This window comes from Tiliqua scincoides, chromosome 15 (assembly GCF_035046505.1).
Source record: "Tiliqua scincoides isolate rTilSci1 chromosome 15, rTilSci1.hap2, whole genome shotgun sequence".
Classification (NCBI taxonomy): domain Eukaryota; kingdom Metazoa; phylum Chordata; class Lepidosauria; order Squamata; family Scincidae; genus Tiliqua; species Tiliqua scincoides.
In genome coordinates, this window is record NC_089835.1 from 7,512,338 (window position 1) to 7,521,716 (window position 9,379).

Sequence of the window (9,379 nt, forward strand, 5' to 3'; positions counted from 1 at the left end):
GCAGGGGGGAAAATACGTGAGGGACAATAAATGTCTGGAATCCATCCATCCATCCATTCTGCATTCAGACTGACCCTGTAAAACTTCGATTGTCCTGCAAGCAAATGATGAACTCCAAGATTCCACCTGCATTTCTCAGGTCAGCCGTCTGCAATTGGAAGGCTCGGGAGCTCCTGGTGGTTTGGCAGACCTCTCAAGGTGCTTTTCAAAGTTGTGATGGGTCAAGTCTAGGTTTTCAAAGGTCAGGAAGCAGCCAGCTGGCCTGGTCAAGAGGGGAAGCCTATATTTCTAGTAGGCAGATTGTCTCTGCAGAGGGCGGCAACTGGGCCTTGGCTGGTTTCACAACAATGTTGTCATCTCATTCAGGGTTACAAAGGTGGGTGGCTAACATTTTATATTTTAATTTAGAAATGTTATCCTACATCTACTTTGGTTCCCAGAACCAAACCCTAAAAAAATCCCCAGTCTTGACTTGGGAGGAACTACTCCTGTTGACATCAAAACACCTATTGGGGTAGTTAAGATACCCCAAGTCTGCACTTTCAAAGAACAGGTTATTTATGAAGTTCATTCTCCATTCTTTCTTTTTCCTAATGGGATTTACTGGGAATTCACCCAGTTTCCATCAGAGCCTTGGCAGCAACTGTTACCCTGCACATGCCTGATCTTGTCTGATCTCGGAAGCTAAGCAGGGTCAGGCCTGGTTAGTACTTGGATGGGAGACCGCCCGGGAATACCGGGTGCTGTAGGCTTATACCATGATCTCTGAAGCTAAGCAGGGTCAGGACTGGTTAGTACTTGGATGGGAGACCGCCTGGGAATACCGGGTGCTGTAGGCTTATACCATGATCTCTGAAGCTAAGCAGGGTCAAGACTGGTTAGTACTTGGATGGGAGACCGCCTGGGAATACCGGGTGCTGTAGGCTGCTACCATGATCTCGGAAGCTAAGCAGGGCCAGGCCTGGTTAGTACTTGGATGGGAGACCGCTTGGGAATACCGGGTGCTGTAGGCTTATACTATAGTCTTTTGAGACTGAAGGTTGCCAACCAACCAACCAACCTTGGCCAAACCATTGGGATCTGTGTTGACCAAGAACTCACACAGAGTTGACCAACCTGAGTTGACCATTTGGGGGTCTTTTGTTGGAGTCCACTGAAACCCAGTACCCCCAGTTCCACTGGCCCACGAACCCATTGGCCTTGATCTTCTCCAGAACACACAACAAGCATAAAGCAACATTTACTTTCAAGCAGTGTGGGACATCTATGAAAACATGTGCCCCTTTTATGAGGTCCACCAAACCACACCTCACAGAACCAGGAACGAATAGGGAGTGAAATCCAACTTACCGACCAGAGAAGCTGAATGGGAGACAGGAGAGAACACAAGGAAGCTGTAGTAGATCCCAACCAGGAGAGCACTTTTATACAGTTTCTGTAGAGCCTACAGGGCAGGATCTATGCCTGGCTTGTGGAAGCTACCATTTATGAACCATAAAGTACATATGGCCTGGACCTTTCATGTTTTGTGAGCTTCACCTTTAGCTAATTATTGACATCACGCCCTCTTTCCCACTTTCATTTTGGACTATTACACACCTATGATGTATGCTAGAAAGCGGTGCGCTGATTTAAAAGTGGATCACATTGATTGTGCTCAACAGGTTCATTTGAAGAATGGGGGGAGGGACCTCTTTCTCTCCTTCACACCATATTCTTGTGGTCTTCCATGCAACCACACCACCACCGAGATAGACCTCCCTTGTGTGGTGGATGGGCCACTTCCCTAGGACAAAGACCTTTCACTGAACTCTACACATTGTCAGTTTCAATGTGTTGTTGTGTGTTTCACATGTCAACACTAGTACTTAAAAAGATAAAGAAGGCCAATTCTATGCTTGGGATCATTAGAAAAGTTATTGAGAAGAAAATGGCTAATATTATAATGCCGTTGTACAAATAGCTGGTAAGGCCACACCTGGAGTATTGTGCCCAGTTCTGGTCGCCGCATCTCAAAAAAGACATAGTGGAAATGGAAAAGGTGCAAAAGAGAGTGACTAAGATGATTACTGGTCTGGGGCACCTTCCTTATGAGGAAAGGCTACGGCATTTGGGCCTCTTCAGCCTAGAAAAGAGGCGCCTGAGGGGGGACGTGATTGAGACTTACAAAATTATGCAGGGGGTGGACAGAGTGGATAGAGAGATGCTCTTTACACTTTCACATAACACCAGAACCAGGGGACATCCACTAAAATTGAGCGTTGGGACAGACAAAAGGAAATATTTCTTTACTCAGCGTGTGGTTGGTCTGTGGAACTCCTTGCCACAGGATGTGGTGACAGCATCTGGCCTGGACGCCTTTAAAAGGGGATTGGACAAGTTTCTCGAGGAAAAATCCATTACGGGTTACAAGCCATGATGTGTATGTGCAACCTCCTGATTTTAGAAATGGGTTATGTCAGAATGCCAGATGCAAGGGAGGGCACCAGGATGCAGGTCTCTTGTTATCTGGTGTGCTCCCTGGGGCATTTGGTGGGCCGCTGTGAGATACAGGAAGCTAGACTAGATGGGCCTATGATTCCCCTCCCAGCTGGCAGCCATACCCAAAAGTCCACAGAGCCCTCGTGAAATGGCCTACAGCCTGGAGAGGCTGGGAGGGGCGGGATTTCATGCCAATTGGGGCCAGGCGGGAGGGAGGGCCATGCCAGACCGTGAGGTACAGCGTGAGGTACCCACTTAGGACACCGGGCACTCTGCTCACCGGCCCAGTGTAGGGTCCTCTCCAAAATGCTACATACATGTGTGTTGAGTTTGTGTGTACATCAAACATATATTTGCTTTAAATTTGTAGAAATAGAAAAACAAACAGGGTGAAGTACCAGCTTGCCAGCATCAGGTCCCCCTGCCCCTTTTTCAAGGCTTGGTGGTCTTGAGATGCCATCAGTCCTGCCTCTAAGAGCTTAGAGGGTGCTTCCCTTCTGGCAGCCGGGGTAGCACTGACCTGGTAGGGTCAGCCACGGACAAGGGGTTGGGATCTCTTGCTCCATCTTAAAACTGCTCTTTCCCGATTGTCTGTTTCAGGTTCTGATCTTTGTCTCTTTCAGGTTCCAATCTTTGATGAATCTCGAAAGCCTTGATCAATCGGATGCCTCGAGGTCAGCGGCTGTATTGGGGTCCTCTCCCACCAGTGACTCCGATGGGATCTTGCGAAAAGAGCTGGAAGCCTTTCTGTGCCAGGAGCTGTGAGGTTCCAGGGGGGCCCACCAGCACCATACTCCATTCCAGCTCCACTCGCATGTACGGTTACTGTCTCCATGCCGGTTCCCTTCGATACCCCTCAGCCGTCTGCTTTGAGAGGCAACGCTCAATATCCTGCGACCATGACGCAGATCTATAGTTGAGCTTCTGGGCCCAGTTGTATTCACTGCCCCCCGAAATATCAGGCCAATGCTTTCACTTTCACCCCCTGGGCCCAAATCTGTTTTCTTCTCTCTGAATCCCTCCTACTCCTGGTTCTGAAGGGGTCCTGCTTGATGACTCCTTGGAGGAGGAAGAAATGGGTTCCACTGAGTAGATAAGGAGTTCCCACCCACCCCTCTCTGGCTTTGTCTGTTGCTTTGGGGCTAAAGGCTGATTGTCCAGTCTCCTGTCCTTCCCTTTCTATTAAAGCTGAATACACATTGAATCCTTGGTGTTGTCTATTATTATTAACTATTAATTTTAACAATATATTCTATTTATTTATTTATTTATTTAGAGAGGGAGAGAGAGAGAGAGAGAGAGAGAGAGAGAGAGAGAGAGAGAGTTGTCTATGGTGATAACTTTCCATGGTGCAAAGAGGGGGTGCCTCTTTGCCTTCTGACAACCCTGTGAGTTTTTGCTCACCCTGGGCTTAGCTGGCCACCTATACCTTCAGTAACACCAGCCTCAAGGGGTGGTTCCTCTTTGAATACCCTGTGCACAACTCGGGGGGAGGGAAACCTCATATTTCCCATTGAGCTTCCTGCTGCAACAGGGACAGGACAGCAGCAAAGGGACAGGACAGCAGCAGTCCCCGGTGGCTCCTCAGGGGAAAGGGTCGCGTCCACTTCCCATGGGTAAGGAAATTAGCCCCTCAATAAGGCCACTGGATACTTGGCCAGACATGGGCTCCCACAGAATCAAGAGCCTTCGTGTCAGATCCGGTGGGTTTGGAGTGGTGAGGACACGAGGTGTGCCCAAGTTGGACTGAGGGTGGGCTGTAGCAAGAGCACTCAACTCTCCTCCTCCCTCCAGCATCCAATCAGGGACACAGAGGGTCTTCTTGCCTTGACTGGCTCTGGCCAGTCAATTGACCAGTTTCCTTGTTCTGCGAGGAAGCAGGAAGTCAGGACTACTTACTGAGAAACTGATCAAGTTGATAAGGGCACCTTTTCGTGTTCAGAAGCAGGTCTAGCGGGGCTGTTCTTGTGTTCATTCACAACCGAGGGACATACATTCAGAAGTGATTCAGCCCATCACCCCACCTCATTCTCTGCCAAGGGAAGCTGGAGGTGTGTGGGTGGCCTCCAGGTTGGTTCAATGTTGGCACCGCCATTTTGCACCAAGTTCATCATCTGTCTCCATTGGGTTGGCTCTGGATTGGGGTGATGAGGGAAGTATCCCTTGTTAATGAGGGATTTCCTGGAACCAGGGGATGATCACCTCCGTGGATCTGTGCTTGGCTCGCTCTGTGCTCCCCTGGGCAAATGAAGGCTGTCTGGAGGCCAATGGCAGGGCCGTCCCTTCCTGGCTCAGGGAGACTCCTGCCCCTTCCAGTCTTTTCAAGAACTCTGCCTCTAGCCCCACATTTACACCCAGATCCCCATTCCTTCTTTCCTTCTTTCCTTTTCTTCCTTCCAATGGATGTAAGGAACATACCAATAGTTTATGCAGAACCCCAATGTTTGGCATGGGACACCCCAGGTTTTTCCCCCCTTTCTTGCACCAGGTGAATGCGAGCTTGAGCAAAAGAGGGGCGAACAGATCCATTCCCTCTGCTTTTCTCCACCTTTTCTTTCTTCTGGTTCCCCTCTCCTTCACCTCTCCTTCCTCAGACCTCCCCATCATGGTTGCCCTGCCAAGCCTTGGATGAGTGTCAGGGTCTGCCTGTGCTTATATATCTATATCAATTTCTATATCTCTAGATCTCTATCTATTTCTACATCTCTATATCTGTATATAGATATAGCTCAGGCAGCTGATCCAGCTGCTGGCCTGGAGCCATCCGATGGAATGGATATATAAATATATATATGGGGCATCGTCCCAAGCCCTCAGCCATTAGATTGGAGTGATGACACTCAATGTCCTGCTGGCAGTTACAACTAGGATTGGAGTGGAACCCAAAGAGGCACATGGTATTAGGAGAAACCAGAAAATGGCAAACATGATGCAGATCTATACACGAGCATCTAGGCCCAGTTGTATTCACTGCCCCCCAAAATATTGGGCTGATGCTTTGGCTTTCACCCCCTGGGCCCAAATCTGTTTCAATCTCTCTGCATCCCTCCTACTCCTGGTTCTGAAGGGATCCTGCTGGATGACTCCTCGAAGGTGGAGAAAATTGATTCCACTGAGTAGATAAGGAGTTCCCACCCACACCTCTCTTGCTTTGTCTGCTGCTTTGGGACTAAAGGCTGATTGTCCAGTCTCCTGGCCTTTCCTATCTGTTAAAGCTGGATATGCATTGAATCCTTGGTGTTGTCTATGATTATTAACTATAAATTGTAACAATAGATTCTATTACATGGATCATCCTCATACACATGAATAAATAAATATATAGGTATAGATAGATATAGATATTAATAGGTATTATAATAATATAATAAATTATTTTTACTGCTGATTTATTGCTGCTGGCTATTTTATTGACATTTTTTATTTATTTTATTGACATTTTTATATATGTATTTTATTGACATTTTTATGTATTTTATTGCATTTTTATGATTTTTAAATGTTGATAGTCAACTTGGTGTCCTGTGGGGAGAAAGGAGGAATACAAATCAAATCAAATCAAAACAATACACACACACACACACACACACACACACACACACACACACACACATACTCACAGAGTGCTTTTTTTCTAAAAAAAAGGGGGGGCAGGAAATCACAACTTGTTAATCTTTTATTTATTTATTTATTTATTTATTTTTAAATTTATTTTATGTATGTATTCATTTCAATTCCCTCTCTTTAAATCCCCATTCCGAAACTACTTAAGAACTAGAAAATGAGGGGAGATCTTCAAGAGAGAAGAACAAAAAGAGACGGAGCACCTTTGGAGCGCACACCAGGGATTATAGCAAGGCTTGTTGCATGTATTTGCAAATATGTAACAACCAAAAAATTTAATTAAAACTTTCAAAACATTTAATAAATATTGGTTAAAACAATTGATGAAGGCAAAATATAAAAAATGATTACATGGACTCACTCTACAGATTTGTTTCAACCCAAATCAAATAGCACACAGGGGAGAGGGGCACAAAAGATGGGTTAATTAATTGATTAATAAAAAAGTTATGGATCAAAAATCATGTGGTCACACACCCTCTATTGGCTCAAGACATTGAAACATGATTGGTGCAAAGAAAAGAACATCCCCCTGCCCACTCTGTCACCACATCCTGTGGCCAGGCGTTCCACAGGCACTCAGTGTGAGTGGACACACCTGGTTCTGGTGTTCTGTGAGGGGGAAAACTGCATCCCCCTATCCACTGTATTTATCACCATGTCCTGATGCAAGGAGTTCCACAGACACTCAGTGTGAGTAGACGTCCCCTGGTTCTGGTGTTGTGCGAGAGGCAAAAGAGCATCCGCCTATCCACTGTATTTATCACCATGTCCTGAGGCAAGGAGTTCCACAGACACTCAGTGTTCCAACCCCTAAAATTCAGCCACTAAATTGAGGGCAACAGATTCAGAACAGTCCAAAGAAAGCTCTTCTACCCACATGTACAGAATTTGCAGCCACAAGATGCGGTGATGACCAATCTCAGGCATGTCTACTCAGAAGTCAGTCCCATTCGAGTCAGTGGGGCTTCATCCCAGGAAAGTGTGGACAGGATTGGGGGCTGGGTGGGTGTGGGAAAGTTGGTTAGGGCCGGGCTTGCCAGGCCAGCAAGGTTCAGCGTGCTGCAGAAACAGGACCATGAGCCCCAGCCTAGGCATGTCTACTCAGGAGCAAGTCCCACTGAAGTCAAGGGGCTTACTCCCAGGAAAGTGTGGCTAGGACTGCAACCTTAGAGCCCAAGCCTAGGCATGTCTACTCAAAAGCAAGTCCCGCTATAGGCAGTGGGGCTTACTCCCAGGTAAGTGTGGAGAGGAGTTGAACACCCTCGAATGGAGGGGGGGGAATGGGCGGAGCTCAGCTCCCAGCCCAGAAGGTGCTCCTCCCTCTCCCGACTCGCCCTGCCCGAGGCAGTCGCCAGGTGGCGCCAGAGGACGAGCTTGCCTGGGGGAGCCCGGCAGAGGGACCCTGAGCTCAGCCAGCCAGCCAGGCGTGTGCATTGCGTGTGCCAGGGGGCTGGGCGGTGGAAATCCCGGCTCCTCCCGCCTTTCTTTTATTATTATTATTATTATTGTTATTATTATTATTATTATTATTATTATTATTAATTAACAGTATTTATATACCGCTTTCAACTAAAAGTTCCCAAAGCGGTTTACAGGGAAAAATCAAATTACTAAATGGCTCCCTGTCCCAAAAGGGCTCACAATCTAAAAAGATGCCAAGGAATACCAGCAGAAGCCGCTAGAACAGACACTGCTGGGGTGAGGTGGGCCAGTTACTCTCCCCCTGCTGAAAAAAGGAGCACCCGCTTGAAAAAGTGCCTCTTACCCAATTAGCAGGGGTAGTGTTGCATTTATCATCCCTGAGTGTTGGTCACCCCATGGGTGTCAGTCGGGGGGACTGAGAGTGGGTCCCGCTCGCACCTTCTGTTCTGCTGGGAACCTGCACCTCAGCCTAGCTGCAGCCAGGTGTCTACAGCCTGCCTCTCGGAGCTTCCCCTGATCGCAACCTCTTCACCCCCACAGAAGACCAGAGCCAAGAGCTGCGATGATGAACTTGATGAGTTTCCATTCATAAACCTTTCATCTCTCCATAGAGCACGCACTGAAATCCTTGATGGCGTCTCCTCCATGGGAAATTCCGCAGCTTCAGTCTCTCTCTCTCTCCAGGAAATGCTGGGGCCAGGCTGTCTATGGCAAAGCTGGCAGTGAGGAACGAGCCTGAGCTTTTGGCCTGATCCAGCGGGGCTCTTTTTCTGTTCCTAAGCCCACTGCCTTCACTAAAATCTGCCCAACTCAGGCACGGAGATGATGCCTGCCTGCGCTGGCTCTTCTTCACTACGTATTCAGCACAGAGGCTGCAGAAAAGCCTTTGGGGCACATTCCCATTTCCATCTAATCTCCAAGTAGGACAGGAATCCCTGTGTCTTGGCCCTGCTTGGAAGGTTAAATAAATACATAAATAAGGTGCACCAAAGATTCAACGCAAATTCAGCTATAATGGAAAGGAAAGGGCAGGGGACTGGAAATTATCCTTCTGCCCCAAAAGGAATAAGCAAAGCCAGAGAGGGGTGGACGGGAACACCTTTTCTGCGCAGTGGAATCCAATTCTCCAAGGAGTTTTTAGCAGGATCCCCACAGAAACAGGAGCAGCAGAGAATCAGCGCTTGGGAGGGGACCAAGGCTATGTTGGGGTCAGGGGTGAAAGCCAAAGCTTGGGTCCATCTTCTTTTGGGGGGAGGGGGCTACAGATAACTGAGTCTAGATGCTCATCTGTGGGTCTTCGTCACGCTTGCTGTTTCCCGGTTGTTCCAATTCCATGTGTCTATTCAGATGTCAGTCTAACTTCCATCAGAATATTGACCTCCTGAGGACTCACACGGCGAGACGCAGCAAAGCTTCCAGTTTTCGCAAGACCCCCATCAGAGTCACTGCTGGGAGAGGACCCAGATCCGGCTCCTGGCCAAGAGGCATCCGAAGGAACGATGTTCAGTGGGGCACAATCTTCTGTGTTCTGGGTGTTGACCTGAGCCTGAAACAGACCAACAGAGAAGAGCACGTTCAACACGGAGCATGAGAGCCCCACTCCTTGTCTATGGCTGGAGCTAGCAGGTCAAGGGGACTCCTGGATGCCAGACCAGAAGCATCCCCAAAGCTGAGACATTGGAGGCTGGGCCCAATGACACCCCAAGAAGACCACCATGTCTTGAAGATGGGATAGGGGGATCTGTGACTATGATGGGACCAGGCTGGATGGAGGGGACGTCCCAGATTTGCCCTCTCGCCATTAAGATCATAAAGAGCTGGAGAAACATTTTGGGCACATGGGAAGCCC

General features: G+C 48.2%; 1 pseudogene; it reads left to right on the top strand.

Annotated features, from left to right (window-relative positions):
* Positions 1-635: 635 nt before the first annotated feature.
* LOC136635306 (5S ribosomal RNA) lies at positions 636-752 on the top strand (annotated as a pseudogene).
* The last annotated feature ends 8,627 nt before the right edge of the window (positions 753-9,379 follow it).